Raw genomic sequence first — 18,658 nt, 5'->3', positions numbered from 1 at the left:
GCCTTTCTATATTTACCTTATCCGTGGCAATATTATCTATCCCATTGATGCAACACTAAAGATTACATTTAAAAAAAAATCTCATAGGCCTAGATTTAGAGTTGGGCGGTAGCCGTCAAAACCAGCGTTAGAGGCTCCTAACGCTGGTTTTTACCGCCCGCTGGTATTTAGAGTCAGTCAGGAAAGGGTCTAACGCTCACTTTGCAGCCGCGACTTTTCCATACCGCAGATCCCCCTAGGCCATTTGCGTATCCTATCTTTTCAATGGGATCTTTCTAACGCCGGTATTTAGAGTCGTGGCTGAAGTGAGCGTTAGAAATCTAAAGACAAAACTCCAGCCGCAGAAAAAAGTCAGTAGTTAAGAGCTTTCTGGGCTAACGCCGGTTTATAAAGCTCTTAACTACTGTGCTCTAAAGTACACCAACACCCATAAACTACCTATGTACCCCTAAACCGAGGTCCCCCCACATCGCCGCCACTCTATTAAAATTTTTTAACCCCTAATCTGCCGCTCCGTACACCGCCGCCAGCTACGTTATCCCTATGTACCCCTAATCTGCTGCCCCTAACATCGCCAACCCCTATATTATATTTATTAACCCCTAATTTGCCGCCCCCGCTATTGCTGACACCTGCATATTTTTTTAACCCCTAATCTGCCGCTTCGTACACCGCCGCAACCTACATTATCCCTATGTACCCCTAATCTGCTGCCCCTAACACAGCCGACCCCTATATTATATTTATTAACCCCTAATCTGCCGCCCCCAACGTCGCCTCCACCTACCTACTATAATTAACCCTAATCTGCTGACCGGACCACACCGCTACTATAATAAATGTATTAACCCCTAAAGCTAAGTCTAACTCTAACTCTAACACCCCCCTAACTTAAATATAATTTAAATCTAACGAAATAAATTAACTCTTATTAAATAAATTATTCCTATTTAAAGCTAAATACTTACCTGTAAAATAAACCCTAATATGGCTACAATATAAATTATAATTATATTGTAGCTATTTTAGGATTAATATTTATTTTACAGGCAACTTTGTAATTATTTTAACCAGGTACAATAGCTATTAAATAGTTAATAACTATTTAATAGTTACCTAGTTAAAATAATTACAAAATTACCTGTAAAATAAATCCTAACCTAAGTTACAATTAAACCTAACACTACACTACACTATCAATAAATTAATTAAATACAATACCTACAAATAACTACAATTAAATAAACTAACTAAAGTACAAAAAATAAAAAAGAACTAAGTTACAAAAAATAAAAAAATATTTACAAACATTAGAAAAATATTACAACAATTTTAAACTAATTACACCTACTCTAAGCCCCCTAATAAAATAACAAAGCCCCCAAAATAAAAAAATGCCCTACCCTATTCTAAATTAAAAAAGTTCAAAGCTCTTTTACCTTACCAGCCCTGAAAAGGGCCCTTTGCGGGGCATGCCCCAAAGAATTCAGCTCTTTTGCCTGTAAAAAAAACACATACAATACCCCCCGCCCAAAATTACAACCCACCACCCACATACCCCTAATCTAACCCAAACCCCCCTTAAATAAACCTAACACTAAGCCCCTGAAGATCTCCCTACCTTGTCTTCACCACACCGGGTCCCGATCTGTCCAGAAGAGCCTCCGAAATCTTCATCCAAGCCCAAGCGGGGGCTGAAGAGTGACGTCCATCCTCGGGCTGAAGTCTGGATCCAAGCGGCGGCTGAAAAAATCCATCATCGGGCTGAAGTCTTGATCCAAGCGGGCGCTGAAGAAGTCCATCATCGGGATGAAGTCTTCTATGAAGCGACATCTTCAATCTTCTTTCTTCTGAAGCCATCATCTTCCAGCCGACGCGGATCCATCCTCTTCTACCGACGCCTACTCGCCGAATGACGGTTCCTTTAAATGACGTCATCCAAGATGGCGTCCGTCGAATTCCAATTGGCTGATAGGATTCTATCAGCCAATCGGAATTAAGGTAGGAAAATCTGATTGGCTGATGGAATCAGCCAATCAGATTCAAGTTCAATCAGATTCAAGTTCAATCCGATTGGCTGATCCGATAAGCCAATCCGATTGAGCTTGCATTCTATTGGCTGATCGGAACAGCCAATAGAATGCGAGCTCAATCTGATTGGCTGATCGGATCAGCCAATCGGATTGATCTTGAATCAGAATTTTCCTACCTTAATTCCGATTGGCTGATAGAATCAGCCAATCGGAATTCGAGGGACGACATCTTGGATGACGTCCCTTAAAGGAACCGTCATTCGTCGGAAAGTCGTCGGTGAAGATGGATGTTCCGCGTCGGCGGGATGAACATGGATCTGGAAGAAAGAAGATTGAAGATGCCGCTTGATAGAAGACTTCAGCCGGATCATGGACCTCTTCAGCTCCCGCTTGGATGAAGACTTCAGTCGGATCATGGACATCTTCAGCCCCCCGCTTGGGCTTGGATCAAGACATCGGAGGAGCTCTTCTGGATCGATTGGTGAACCCGGCGTGGTGAAGATAAGGTAGGAAGATCTTCAGGAGCTTAGTGTTAGGTTTATTTAAGGGGGGTTTGGGTTAGATTAGGGGTATGTGGGTGGTGGGTTGTAATGTTGGGGGGGGTATTGTATGTTTTTTTTTACAGGCAAAAGAGCTGAATTCTTTGGGGCATGCCCCGCAAAGGGCCCTTTTCAGGGCTGGTAAGGTAAAAGAGCTTTTCTATTTTAATTTTAGAATAGGGTAGGGCATTTTTTTATTTTGGGGGTCTTTCTTATTTTAGTAGGGGGCTTAGAGTAGGTGTAATTAGTTTAACATTGTTGTAATATTTTTCTAATGTTTGTAAATATTTTTTTATTTTTTGTAACTTAGTTCTTTTTTATTTTTTGTACTTTAGTTAGTTTATTTCATTGTATTTATTTGTAGGTATTATATTTAATGTATTTATTGATAGAGTAGTGTTAGGTTTAATTGTAGATAATTGTAGGTATTTTATTTAATTTATTTATTGATAGTGTAGTGTTAGGTTTAATTGTAGATAATTGTAGGTATTTTATTTAATTAATTTATTGCTAGTGTAGTGTTAGGTTTAATTGTAACTTAGGTTAGGATTTATTTTACAGGTAATTTTGTAATTATTTTAACTAGGTAACTATTAAATAGTTATTAACTATTTAATAGCTATTGTACCTGGTTAAAATAATTACAAAGTTGCCTGTAAAATAAATATTAATCCTAAAATAGCTACAATATAATTATAATTTATATTGTAGCTATATTAGGATTTATTTTACAGGTAAGTATTTAGCTTTAAATAGGAATAATTTATTTAATAAGAGTTAATTTATTTTGTTAGATTAAAATTATATTTAATTTAGGGGGGTGTTAGTGTTAGGGTTAGACTTAGCTTTAGGGGTTAATACATTTATTATAGTAGCGGTGAGATCCGGTCGGCAGATTAGGGGTAAATTATTGTAGGTAGGTGGAGGCGACGTTGGGGGCGGCAGATTAGGGGTTAATAAATATAATATAGGGGTCGGCGGTGTTAGGGGCAGCAGATTAGGGGTACATAGGTATAATGTAGGTTGCGGCGGTGTACGGAGCAGCAGATTAGGGGTTAATAATAATATGCAGGTGTCAGCGATAGCGGGGGCGGCAGATTAGGGGTTAATAAATATAACATAGTGGTCGGCGATGTTAGGGGCAGCAGATTAGGGGTACATAGGGATAATGTAGGTTGCGGCGGTGTACGGAGCGGCAGATTAGGGGTTAATAATAATATTCAGGGGTCAGCGATAGCGGGGGGCGGCAGATTAGGGGTTAATAAGTGTAAGGTTAGGGGTGTTTAGACTCGGGGTACATGTTAGGGTGTTAGGTGCAGACTTAGGAAGTGTTTCCCCATAGGAAACAATGTAGCTGCGTTAGGAGCTGAACGCTGTTTTTTTGCAGGTGTTAGGTTTTTTTTCAGCTCAAACAGCCCCATTGTTTCCTATGGGGGAATCGTGCACGAGCACATTTTTGAAGCTGGCCGCGTCCGTAAGCAACGCTGGTATTGAGAGTTGCAGTGGCGGTAAATATGCTCTACGCTCCCTTTTTGGAGCCTAACGCAGCCCTTCTGTGAACTCTAAATACCAGCGGTATTTAAAAGGTGCGGGAGAAAAAAAGCTAGCGTAGCTAACGCACCCCTTTGGCCGCAGAACTCTAAATCTAACCGATAGTTTTTATGGCCATAGCTTGTGGAGCCTTGCAGTTTTCCTAGAGTAAAGCAAATGTTTATTAAAAATGTTACATTCGAGGGGCGGAGTTAACTGCCAACAGGGACAGACGTGCTTGAGGAGAGCTCCTTCATTTAGACCCCTAAAAGTGCATATTAAATCGTAATTCTGCCTATACTTGGGGGTAATTCGGACATATTCCAGCCCACAATAACAGCCTTTTTCCCCTCATATAAAATTGGAGGCCCTTGTAAAACTTCTGGACTGCTGGTGCCTCAATTGTCTTTGCTGCCGCTCTCCCTTACCGAAGTGCTCCCTACTAGCTCCGGAGGGTCGGGGATCCGCTCCAGAGCAGAGGACTGCTGCTTTCTTACCAGCCAAAGGATCAGTTTGACGGCTGCACTTGGGACCGGAGTCTTAGCCGCAATATCCTTCGCGCCGCCCCGCCGGAGGATTGTCCTCCCTTTAGATCACCTGCCCAGCCTCACTGACCACCATCCCGGGAGTGGCACATCTTAGCCCAAGTTCCACAGACTCCCACTTGCTGCCCGGACACACCGGGACCTTGCGCACCTGAACTACTTTGGGCGCGAAGATCCGCCATCTTAGTTGGGGCCTTTCTTCTCTGATGCGGCGCGGCCTACACTGGAGGGCTGTCAGAGTCTCACTTACCCAGCTGCTTGCTGCCTCATCTACCCACAGCCCTCCGGTCCTGCAGAAGACGCCCTTGCTGCATCCCTGGACTGCCGGGGCATAAGAGACTCTGCAGCTACAGGCGCAGTTGTGGTAGAGGCCTCCGGACCTGATCTGCTTCAGAGCATCACAAGGGGAGGTGAGTCAATCCCAGCATAGGCACACACAGCCTGGGGGGTCACCCTGGACGGTCATCTACCCCTCTTGGTCTCCTCCCGCCTCTCCTGAGGCTACTTATAAAACGGGCTGTGTATTAATTTGCCTGAAGTGCCCTAAGACCTGCACATTTCAATTCCTATAGGCCCTTCTGCAGCACCACAAGGCCCATAGGGCTAGAGCCCCTCATTTTGCTATCCTTTGGTAGCCCTACCTGTGTAAGCCAGGACATACTTCCCTGCACTACCCACTTATGTGATGTCAGGAACTGTGCAAACAATGTGCTAGCTCTATGCATTGATGCCATAGCCCCAGTCAGCCCTGAAGCTGATTTCTTTATAGTGCAAACCAGTCTTTCACTTTTCCCACTATTTACCTTTTATATCTCATGCCACTACAACTACAAAAGCACAAGATGCCACAATCCTTTAAAAGAAAACAAAATTCCCACAAAACTCCGAAAAGAACAGTGGCGGACCACTTTAGCCAACACACATCCAGGCAACAATCTGGCTCGGAAGAGGATGCCTCAGACACAAGCAGCCTTAATGATGCTCGCATCAGAACAATACTTTCCCAGGCCACAGGCCGCCTACAACACCAAGATGCTGACACTGACAACAACCTAATGGACTCTATCAGGTCGCTCCTGGCCTCGCATCACGACTCCCTCTCCAAGAAGTTTGATAAGGGACATGCTGATCTGAAAAGGGACATATTATAGGAGAAAGAACAGATGCGCTGGAACGCAAGCAGGAAGATCTCAGAGTAGACCACGGCAATCTCTTAGATTACTCGCAGAGTCTGGCAGAGCAGATCACTGACCTCGAGCTCAAACTTGCAGACCTTGAGGATAGGACTCGCCGCAACAATATTAGGGTGAAGGGTATCCCTGAATCTGTGCCCCCGCAGGAGCTCGAAAAATTCCTCCAAGACTTTTTTGTTGCAGTCCTAGGTCCGGAGATTGAGAAAGAGATGCTCCTTGATAGAGCCCATAGAGCCCTGAGGCCGAGGACGGCCGAGGGCGATAAGCCAAGAGATGTTGTCGCCCGGCTACATTATTACACTTTTCGAGAGAAACTTCTGAGAGCCCTGGCAGGGGACAAGTCACTCCCGGAGCAGTATGCTGACATTCAGGTCTTCCAAGATCTCTCTCCCCACACTCTCCAGATAAGAAGACATTACCAACCCTACACTAAAATCTTGAGAGATAAGGGCATTAAATACAGGTGGGGCTTCCCTGTCAAGCTATACATCAATAAAGATGGTCAACAATATGCGGCATCCTCACCTCAACAGGCAAGGGAATTACTTCAAAGATGGAGCCTGCTGCCACAAGACCCACTGATACCATCCCAAGCAATTGTACCTGGTAGAGGCCTGAGAGCATCAGCCCCTGAGTGGGGCTCCCTTCCACAGAGACCCAGCAGTGACCAGAGGAATACCTCAATTTCTAAGACTAGAGACACTCCCTCGTGAGATACTCCATCCTGGTCATTGCTCTGATGTGCATATAGTTATCTCCCCAATTGGGGGCTTACAATTGAGGGACTCTTTATTACTACAGAGACTGACTCATGTGTACCGAGGGTACACGAAGATTGGTGAGACTGCTAAGACATAATGGATGTTTTCTCTTTTGTACATTAATGTTCTCTGGCTATCTCCTCTCCTCACCCCCCCTCCACTTCCTTCTTGTTTTCTTTTCTTTTTTTCTTTTTCTAACTACTCTTCTTCTCTTCCTTCTTTTCCCCTCCCTTTCTTACTCTACCTCCTTGTGCCTGTAATTATCTGTAAATTGTACTTATCTAACTCGTTAAGGCCAGTCAAGCGAAGTTGTAACCTGTAGCTCACTATGTTCCAACACCTTTTTTAGATGACCACTGCTTAGTGAGGCACCTTCCCTAACAATACTAAAGGGATACCCCACGGTAGTAGAGTACATTAACAACAGCTCTACACTCCCACTCTAGATTGCCTACTCCCTCTAGATAAATGAGTGCTATGTAAGAGAAGTGATTCCCCACTCACCCTTTTTTTTTTTTTTTTCACCCCATTGCTTAGGTGCGCTCTATCTAGAGTTGCGCTTGCCTTAATCTTCAGTTAAGAGGAATAACTAAGAGGTAACGTGTACAGTAAATAGCTCTACACCCCCGCCTTGGGTAACACAGCACCTAGAATAAAAAAGACTACACATGTCTAAATACCCTCGCCCCTCTAAACTACCACTATTGAAGTAGCTGTCTCTCTCCTTACTGGGATAGGCAGGAGTTGGGGCCCCTTGAACACCTATTTGGCATTCATCTCCCATTAAATAACAGCCTGAGTTCCCTGAACTACATAATCCCTAAATTGGTTCTTTTGGGCTGATGGTCATCATTATGTGCTGTTATTTGTATCCATGTTGTTACTGTTTACTCTGTTGATGTTTTTACTGGTATTTATGTATGTTCCTCAAGTTATATAAGATGTCTAAAAACCAATATTTGCTCAGAATCCTCAGCCTGGCGACCACCAGGTCCTCACGTTGTTGCTGTTCTGACTGATATTTATATATATACCCCACAAAGGTCAGATGGCTATCGTCAGGAGTTGCACACTTTTTAATCCCCACTAGCGACCAATATCCCTAATGTTAAGTACATTACTTATAGCTATCCACACACACCCTTAACACATGCCCCATTGACTGTGTTGATCTCATACCATTTATACTAACAGTCCCTCCACCTGTGCTTGATCAATCAGGAATTAGATTAGTTCTCAACTTGGTGGCCGTCAGACTCACATGAGATATTAGCTCCAAGGTACAAGATCGACACCCCTCCCAAGCATACCCCCTGCGAACTGACGATGGTCATCATACATTGTCTGTTTATAAGGATGTTGATGTTGTTTATTGTTGTTTTTCCTGTTATTGATTTGGGCTGTTCATCCTAATACCTCTGTCCATAATAGCAGAAATTTGGGGCCTGGAATACCTTCCCCCACAGGAGCACCGTGTATGCATATAACCACCCTTGAGGAGACATTATGGACAGAGACCCATAAGTACAGACTAACACACGAGTCTTCCATTCTCCCCCCCAATCCTCATTCTTGCAGACCTGAGATTAGACTTCCCGTACCCCAATTTTTCTCTTAACCTTATACCAGAGATAACTATGTGCACCCATTACAGTAATATAGTGTCAGACCCTCGCTTACAGCGAGAAAATTACAATAGTGACTGGGGGCGGGAGAGAGGGGGGGAAGGGTTTTCTCTTTCTCTCTCTTTCCCTCTCTCTCTCTCTCCCTATTCTTGCACGTTTCAAAATTGACTGACTGGGGCTCGGCTATCTCTGCTGGCCTCTCCCCCCCCCACATATCTATAGTTGTGCTCTCCAACTGTTAGTTGTGAGATCACTCATTGTGATAGTGTTTATATACACATCGACATACGCTAGTAGCGCTTTAACCTCAAGACATCCTGTTCGTGGCCTGAAGTGCTCCAACACCCGCCTCCCTCCTTTTCCCACTCATATCCCCCCGTCCCCACTTACCTGCGCCACCCCCTCTAAAACCTTTCCCCTTACCCGCAATTGAGGTCCTCATTTGTTACCCAGGAGGAGCCCGCTCATAACATGGCTCCCGTTTTGGCTGCCACCCTGAATGCCCAGGGACTTAACTCGCCTACTAAAAGGAGTCTCCTGCATCGCTACCTATTCGCCCACAAAATACACTTAATGTTTTTGCAGGAGACCCACTGGGAAAGGGGCTCTAAACAGCCCAGGAGTTCCCCTTTATATCCGATCTGTGAAACTGCCTCCTATACGAAAAAAAAAGAGGGGTTGCCATAATGATCCATCGTGATGTCAGTTGTAAGATAGATCATATTGAACGAGACCCTGAGGGTAGGTTCCTCATTCTAGTTTGTGCCCTGAATGGAGCTCCCTACACGTTGGCATCCATCTATGCCCCGAATTCGGGACAGATCCCCTTTCTCCAAAATTCTTGAACAAGCTAGATCCAATCAAGAGAGGACATCTCTTGGTGGGGGGCGATCTGAATTTGGTCTGGAACCCAGTGCTAGACAAGAAAAAAAACACAAACCACCCAACCGACCGTAACCTACTTTCACTCTCAATGGCCTTTCGTAGGCTAATGTATCAATTTGGACTGTTTGATGTCTGGAGATGTTTAGCTCCGACCGAACTAGACTACACACACCACTCGGTGCCCCATAATTCATACTCTCGGTTGGATTATCTGCTTTGCGACTCATGGACACTTGACAAATTTGCTGGATCAAGGATCAGGCCCTGTCCGTGGTCAGACCACGATATGGTTAATGCCCAACTCTTAGACTTACAGTCCCCTGACGGTAGGCCATCCTGGAAGCTTCCAGACCAGTGTCTCGCGGAAACAGAGATTCCACTTCTAAATGAAATCATCCTAGATTTCTTAGCACACAATGACACTGGAGATACGAGTCTTGAAATAGTCTGGGCCACCCTCAAAGCGTACTTGAGAGGTCATTTCATAAAGAAAAAGGCCCAATGGAAAGCGGCTCATAAGATTCCCTTATCAAAGTTATATGCCGAACTAAGACTCCTAGAGAAGGCCAACAAAAAAGCCCCGGACCCCACTCTTGCCACCCAGGTGGGGGCAATAAGGTCTGAGATCAACAAACGAGAGCTTTTAAAAGTGCAAACCAACCTATTCAAATTAAAACAAATATACAATAGTAAAGGGAACAAGGCCGATAGGCTTTTGGCCTGCAAACTTCGTAATAGGGCGGTTGCTAGTAGGATCCCGGCCATCAACTCTGGCCGTGGTATGGTCTGCTCTCCTAAGGAGATTGGTCAAGCCTTCTCAGACTACTATGCTACCCTTTATGATCTAGACAGTGGTTCTAATGACCCACCGGTGAGTGGTGGGGAGTTGGGGCAATTCTTAACCAAGTTGCGTCTACCACAGCTAAGTGAAGAGTCTGCAGCAGACCTTGATAGACCATTCACCTTGGAGGAAGTGAAGGCGGCCGTCCTGTCCATTAAACCCCACAAGGCCCCTGGTCCGGATGGCTTTTCTACCCTCTTCTACAGAACCTTTGTGTCTCTTCTTTCTCCTCTTCTACTCCGACTGTTTAACGATGTGGCTAAAGGAGGCAAGATGTTAGGGGAATTCTTGGAGGCTACTATTATGACTATCCCTAAAGAAGGGAAGGACCCCAAGGAATGCGGGAGCTACAGGCCTATCTCCCTTATAAATGTGGACATCAAGATATATTCTAAAGTTCTTGCGACAAGACTAGGGAAACACCTCCCTTCCATAATCCATCTAGACCAAGTCGGATTTGTCCAAGGCAGACAGGGCTCTGACAATACCGTAGACTGCTGAACATCTTCGCTGAATCACACGACATGGGCCTGCCCCTTCTCACCCTGTCATTGGATGCCGAAAAGGCCTTCGACAGGGTGAGATGGGAATATATGTTTGAGACTCTGAGAACATTTGGGATCCCGCTCTCATTCTGTAGGGCAGTTGAGGCCCTATATACCCTTCCCACAGCGGTGGTTAAGGGGCTAGGTTTTTGCTCCCCTAAGATACACATACGTAATGGAACGAGGCAGGGATGCCCCCTGTCGCCGCTCCTCTTTGCGATGGTTATGGAGCCATTAGCGGAAGTCATTAGGCAGGACACCCAAATCCAGGGTCTGTTACTGCATGATTCAGTACAAAAAGTGGCATTATTCACTGATGATCTTACACTTTTCATTGCCGAGCCGACCTCATCACTCCCACCGCTGATGGCTCTTATTGAAAGATTCGGTGTACTCTCTAACTACAAAATAAATGTAGCCAAGACGGAGGCGTTCTCGATTCATTTAGATTTTCAAGAACAGAGAACTTTGCGACAGCAATACTCCTTCAAATGGTCTACTAGAGGTATCCGGCTCCTTGGGGTCTTCTTGTCTCATGACAAGGAGACGGTCCTCCATGAGAACTACCACACCTTGTTGAAGGCAGTCGATAAACACCTGAGAGCAAAGAAATATGACGAACTCTCCTGGATGGGAAGAATTGCAGCTCTGAAAATGATGCTACTACCCAAGCTAACGTACATTATGCGATGTATTCCCCTCCCAGTCCCAGATAAACTTCTGAAAAATTTTCAGACCCTTTTTAACAGATATATCTGGAACAACAAGAAACCCAGAGTCGCGGCCTCAATCTTACAGTCCCCCCTAGATCTGGGAGGGCTGGGATTGCCAAGCGTGAAGATGTACTACGAGGCGGCAATGATCTCTCATGTCTTAGCTTGGGGACAAGACCTCCCCCCCACGAGATGGAGGGATCTGGAACAGGCATCATTACCTGCCTATATAGATCTATCTGATTTGCTGTGGTTCCCCCCGCATCTTGCTACCGTACACACCATCTCTAACTCAATCGTTAGAGGATGCCAAATGCTATGGTATAAATTACGACACCACACTCAGATCGCCCCCCATCCCTCTCCTATTCAGCCTGTACTCCCCATACTTCAGACCCTCCCCAATATGAGACTGAACTGGTGGCGGCAGATCGGAATTTTGACAGTAGGCGACTTCTATGCAGAAGATCGGCTACTAACACAAGACGAGATGGTGGCAAACTTTGAAGTCCCGAGGCAATTGGCATTTGAACTTCTAAGATTAAGATCCCTACTAAAAGCCTGGGGGTTCCTGAGAGATGCCCCACGGCCTCTTACGGCTTGGGAAGCTCGATGGAAAACGGGTCTCCTGACCTATAAACCCCTCACGGCACACTATTGATGCCTACTGGTTCCCCCCACAATTCCTAAGACGAGACACATGCTCTCCTGGGAGACAGAATTACAAACGGTATACTCCCCTAAGAAATGGACATTGGCCATCGCCAAGACCAAGGCGGCCTTACATTGCACCACGATGTACGAGCTCTACTTTAAAATGCTCACCAGGTGGCATCTGGTCCCAACCAGACTGCAGACCCTCTATCCTAATCACTCCCCTTCCTGTTGGAGAAACTGTGGTGGCATTGGCACCCCACTACACACCTGGTGGACTTGTCCCAACATAAAGGCGCTCTGGGGTAAGACCAGTAAGATTTGTTGCTTGATGGGTCTTCCAGAGATAAAGGACCCCGGAATAGCCCTTCTCCACTTGGGCTTAGAGAAAGTGCCTCCGCACCAGAGAACCCTTCTTATATATATACTCACCTCAGTTAAAATGGCAATTGCCAGGAACTGGAAGAAAGTGCACCCCCCAAAATGGCAGAGTGTAATGGAATATCTGAACTATGTCAAGTCCATGGAAGACTTTGTCTACAGAATCCGGCGCAAGTCGGAAACTTTTTGTCTTATATGGGAACCCTGGGAAGCTTACCTGCAGAGCCTCAGAGCTAAATCTTAGGACTCCCTGCCCCCTAGGGTTACTGGCCCCCGATACGGGTCTAGGGCGGTCTGTCCACCCTTCTCCCCCCCCCACCCCCCCCTCCACTCAATGAGCTCCCCCCCCCCCCCCCCCCCCCCCCTCCTTATCTAATATCCTCTCCCCCCTCAAATGGGGTACTTCAGCCCGCAACAGCGCAAAGATGACTGAATCTTGATTTCACCCCCTTGGAGCGGTGGCCCTTGTTGGCCCCTTGTATCCGCTCAGCTGCCTATACAGGCAATATCCACATAGCAACCGACTACTAGCGTAATTCCGCTTTTATAAAGCAGATCAAAAGGCGGAATAAAAAAATAAAGACGCCAAAACCTTAAACCTACCAACTGACAACGACTCTCCTAACCTGTAAACGCTTCTACTCACTCCTTATTTCATCTCCCACTCAGGTATAGTTTGATCTCTGGATCCTCTAGGAATGGAGGTAAAAACCTGGTTATATTATGCAATATCTATGTCATTTCAATGTAATACGAGATACCATTTTTGTGATTTTTGTGTTTACTCGATACTTGTAACGTTTGCAAGAGTTGTGATAACCTATTTATATAATAAAAAATATTTAAAAAAAAAAAAAAAATGTTACATTCTCCTATTTAATTGATCCTACTAATATTGAGCGCCTCTAATGTGTATATCTATGAGTATGTGTAAAATCATACAAAATTTAAAAGTGGTCAAGCACAGCAAAAAATGCCAAAACAGGTAAGTCAGCAAACATTTTGTGCGCTTGCGCACTTGGTCACTGCTTGATTCCACACCTGTTCACGATGCAATTTATAGCCAGTTTTATTGAAGAGATACATCTTCCAATATTTAAGTACCTGTAATGACCTATACTTTAGAGAACTGAAAGAAGCATGTCTGTATGTCTTATATATTCTTAAACTGACAACCATGTATAGTACACAGAACCACTTGTCATTCATCTATCTATTTAACATGAAAAGTCTGATTATTAAAAAAATCATACCAGACAGAACATCTTAAAGTTCATGACAAAAGTATTATGACTGTGTGATACACCTATTATACTAAAACAAATCAAAGAGGTTTTCCTTGTGTATTAAACCTATGTAAAGAGATATCTTTGCCAGACCCATCTTGCGTACCACACATGAAGATTTATCTATGTACTTAACCCTTGAAGGTGAATCGCACATAACTTTAAGCATTTTCTATTCCACTATATTCACATGGGACAATAGATATTGATCTATATATTTATCTTATATATATATGAAATTTACCCTAGATTAAAGGGAAATTCTTTGGATGTTTAACCTACAAACCACTCATCCATTAGGGTTAGGGTTTAAATATCAGGAGAGGTCTGGATCTATTTACTTAATTGTCTCGTATTTTTTATATTCAGGCCTTTGTAATCTTTATATGTAGAATTTAAATATTTAGATGTTAGAGCTTTAGTTCGTTTGCAGAAAATGAGATAAAGTGTATAATAAGATCATCTCATCAATGTATACTAACATTTCAAATTCAATATCATCTAAATAAATTTCATATATATAAGGTAAATATATAGATCAATATCTATTGTCCCATGTGAATATAGTGGATAAAATATGAATAGAAAATACTTAAAGTTATGTGCGATTCACCTTCAAGGGTTAAGTACATAGATAAATCTTCATGTGTGGTACGCAAGATGGGTCTGGCAAAGATATCTCTTTACATAGGTTTAATACACAAGGAAAACCTCTTTGATTTGTTTTAGTATAATAGGTGTATCACAAAGTCATAATACTTTTGTCATGTAAGTTAAGATGTTCTGTCTGGTATGATTTTTTTAATAATCAGACTTTTCATGTTAAATAGATAGATGAATGACAAGTGGTTCTGTGTACTATACATGGTTGTCAGTTTAAGAATATATAAGACATACAGACATGCTTCTTTCAGTTCTCTAAAGTATAGTTTATTACAGGTACTTAAATTTTGGAAGATGTATCTCTTTAATAAAACTGGCTATAAATTGCATCTTCCAAAATTTAAGTACCTGTAATGACCTATACTTTAGAGCAGTGGTTCTCAACCAAAGTGACCTCAAGGCCCGGTTAATTTGAGCTGGACATGTCCAGGGCCCGGTAGTTTTTAATATATATAATATATATATATATATATATATATATATATATATATATATATATATATATATATATATAGTTATATAGTAAGTAGCAGAAGTCAGGCAAATAGAACCTGGGCCGAGGGACCAGCAAGTAGGGGGCCCTCAAATGGCATCTCCACGGATCCTGGTGCGTTCCTTAAAGGGACACTGAACACAATTTTTTTTTCTTTTGTGATTCAGATAGAACATGCAATTTTAAGCAACTTTCTAATTTACTCCTATTATCAAATTTTCTTTGTTCTCTTGCTATCCTTATTTGAAAAAGGCATCTAAGCTATTTTTTGGTTTAGGACCCTGGACAGCACTTGTTTATTGGTGGGTGAATTTATCCACCAATCAGCAAGAACAACCCAAGTTGTTCACCAAAAATGGGCCGGAATTTAAACTTACATTCTTGATTTTTAAATAAAGATACCAAGAGAATGAAGAACATTTGATAATAGGAGTAAATTAGAAAGTTACTTAAAATTTCATGCTCTATCTGAATCACAAAAGAAAACAATTGGGTTCAGTGTCCCTTTAAGCTGGAGTTTTCAGTTGCCCTATCAGTAACTAAGCAGTTAATGGGGGTTTAGTGGGGGCCCTGGAGTGTGGGGGTCCTGCCGGGGGTCTGTTGCTGTGAGGGCCATGGAATGTGGGGTCTGGCCCTGAAGGTTGGAGGCCCTTTCTCTGGCCCTTAATGTTGGGAGTCCTGGCACTGGAGGTTGATGGGCCTGTTGGGGTTAGGGCAGGGAGGCTACCATGTTCATTTGCATAGCATTGAATACATTTGAGTCAGTGTGAGACAGTTTTCCTGGGGTCTTGATTGGTCTGTCTGCCCCTGGTGTGCAGTGGGGGCATGATAGGTCAGGGCCCACCAGCAGGGCTATCACGGCCCGGTACTGGGCCACGGCCCGGCTGTTGAGAAACCAGGCTTTAGAGAACTGAAAGAAGCATGTCTGTATGTCTTATATATTCTTAAACTGACAACCATGTATAGTACACAGAACCACTTGTCATTCATCTATCTATTTAACATGAAAAGTCTGATTATTAAAAAAATTATACCAGACAGAACATCTTAACTTACATGACAAAAGTATTATGACTTTGTGATACATCTATTATACTAAAACAAATCAAAGAGGTTTTCCTTGTGTATTAAACCTATGTAAAGAGATATCTTTTCCAGACCCATCTTGTGTACCACACATGAAGATTTATCTATGTACTTAACCCTTGAAGGTGAATCGCACATAACTTTAAGTATTTTCTATTCATATTTTATCCACTATATTCACATGGGACAATAGATATTGATCTATATATTTACCTTATATATATGAAATTTATTTAGATGATATTGAATTTGAAATGTTAGTATACATTGATGAGATGATCTTATTATACACTTTATCTCATTTTCTGCAAACGAACTAAAGCTCTAACATCTAAATATTTAAATTCTACATATAAAGATTACAAAGGCCTGAATATAAAAAATACGAGACAATTAAGTAAATAGATCCAGATCTCTCCTGATATTTAAACCCTAACCCTAATGGATGAGTGGTTTGTAGGTTAAACATCCAAAGAATTTCCCTTTAATCTAGGGTAAATTTCATATATATATAAGATAAATATATAGATCAATATCTATTGTCCCATGTTAATATAGTGGAATAGAAAATGCTTAAAGTTATGTGCGATTCACCTTCAAGGGTTAAGTACATAGATAAATCTTCATGTGTGGTACGCAAGATGGGTCTGGCAAAGATATCTCTTTACATAGGTTTAATACACAAGGAAAACCTCTTTGATTTGTTTTAGTATAATAGGTGTATCACACAGTCATAATACTTTTGTCATGTACTTTAAGATGTTCTGTCTGGTATGATTTTTTTAATAATCAGACTTTTCATGTTAAATAGATAGATGAATGACAAGTGGTTCTGTGTACTATACATGGTTGTCAGTTTAAGAATATATAAGACATACAGACATGCTTCTTTCAGTTCTCTAAAGTATAGGTCATTACAGGTACTTAAATTTTGGAAGATGTATCTCTTTAATAAAACTGGCTATAAATTGCATCGTGAACAGGTGTGGAATCAAGCAGTGACCAAGTGCGCAAGCGCATGAAACGTTTGCTGACTCATCTGTTCACGTACCTGTTTTGGCATTTTTTGCTGTGCTTGACTGCTTTTAAATTTTTTATGATTTTAATACAATTTAATAAACCTTTTGACTTTTTATGGACTTGGAGCGCCTTCTTTTCCCATCCTTTGGAAATACTATATATATATATCTATATATCTCTATATATCTCTATCTCTCTCTCTCTCTCTCTCTCTCTCTCTCTCTATATATATATATATATATATATATATATATATATATATATATATATCTGGAACAGAAGAGGGAAGGCCGCACAGCAAAAAAGAGACCTCCTGGTGTAGTATGTCAAATGTACTTGGTGCTATTTAGCAGAAAAAAGCCAAATGGAAACTCACGTTTTTCCACCTCAACTCCTATGATGTATGGATACAGCTCTGTGTGGTTTGTAACCACTGGAGAAGGCAATTCAATCCCCTTGTCCTTTGCAGCATACGTTCCCCTCGTTCCCCTTCTTAGACTCTGTTCTCACCTCCCCAGATGAACCACTTTTAAAGGTGAATCTATATTGAGGGGTCTGTAATAATGTATTATACCTGGTGACTGACACATCATATTTAGTGATGTCGCAAATTGTTCGCCGGCAAATAGTTCCCGGCAAACATAGCATGTTCGCGTTTGCAGCGGACGGCGAACATATGCCATGTTCGATCTGCCCCCTATTCGTCATCATTGAGTAAACTTTGACCCTGTACCTCACAGTCAGAAGACACATTACAGCCAATCAGCAGCAGACCCTCCCTTCCAGACCCTCCCACCTCCTGGACAGCATCCATTTTAGAATCATTCGGAAGCTGCATTCTTAGTTAGAGGAGGGACAGTGTAGCTTATGCTGATTTAATAGGGAAATCGATAGCTAGGCTAGTGTATTCAGTGTCCACTACAGTCCTGAAGGACTCATCTGATCTCTGCTTTAAGGACAGCAACCCAAAAAGCCCTTTTTAGGGCTAGAACATCAGTCTGCATTTTTTTTTTCCTGTGTAATCTAATTGCAGTTGCCTGCCTGCCAGCGTGTGTGTCAGGCTCACAGCGTAGTGCCCACTTGCCCAGTTCCACCACTCATATCTGGTGTGGCAGGTGGTGGGGGTTGGTCTGTTGGGGAGGGGGAAGCTACACTACAGAAAAAACAAACAAACAGAAAAAACTACTTTTTTTGCAAACTGGGACAGCTGCCAATACCTAAGATGGCTGCCAATAAGGCAGATGAGGAGGGTTAGAGAGCTGTTTTGGGGGGGATCAGGGAGGTTGGGGGCTAAGGGGGGATGCTACACCATAGCATATGTAAATATGCTAAAAAAATAAAATAAAAAAATATAAAAACGTTTATTTTAGTACTGGCAGACTTTCTGCCAGTACTTAAGATGGCGGGACAATTGTGGGGTGGGGGAGGGAAGGGAGCTGTTTGGGAGGGATCAGGGGGTCTGATGTGTCAGGTGGGAGGCTGATCTCTACACTAAAACTAAAATTAACCCTGCAAGCTCCCTACAAACTACCTAATTAACCCCTTCACTGCTAGCCATAATACACGTGTGATCAATACTTTGGGTTGTCTACTACACTACACTTAAGCTAAAATTAACTCTACAAGCTCCCTACATGCTCCCTAATTAACCCCTTCACTGCTGGGCATAAAACACGTGTGGTGAGCAGTGGCATTTAGCAGCCTTCTAATTACCAAAAAGCAATGCCAAAGCCATATAAGTCTGCTATTTCTGAACAAAGGGGATCCCAGAGAAGCATTTACAACCATTTATGCCATAATTGCATAAGTTGTTTGTAAATAATTTCTGTGAGAAACCTAAAGTTTGTGAAAAAGTGAACAATTTC

General features: G+C 42.6%; 1 protein-coding gene across 2 annotated transcripts in view; it reads left to right on the top strand.

The window, feature by feature from the left end:
- LOC128638963 (guanylate-binding protein 1-like) overlaps window positions 1-18,658 on the top strand; it is a 374,647-nt gene that overhangs the window by 172,038 nt on the left and 183,951 nt on the right. The window lies entirely within an intron of this gene.

This window comes from Bombina bombina, chromosome 8 (assembly GCF_027579735.1).
Source record: "Bombina bombina isolate aBomBom1 chromosome 8, aBomBom1.pri, whole genome shotgun sequence".
NCBI classification, from domain to species: Eukaryota; Metazoa; Chordata; class Amphibia; order Anura; family Bombinatoridae; genus Bombina; species Bombina bombina.
The sequence above is the reverse complement of the archived record's forward strand: the minus strand, read 5'-3'. Positions and strand labels throughout refer to the sequence as shown.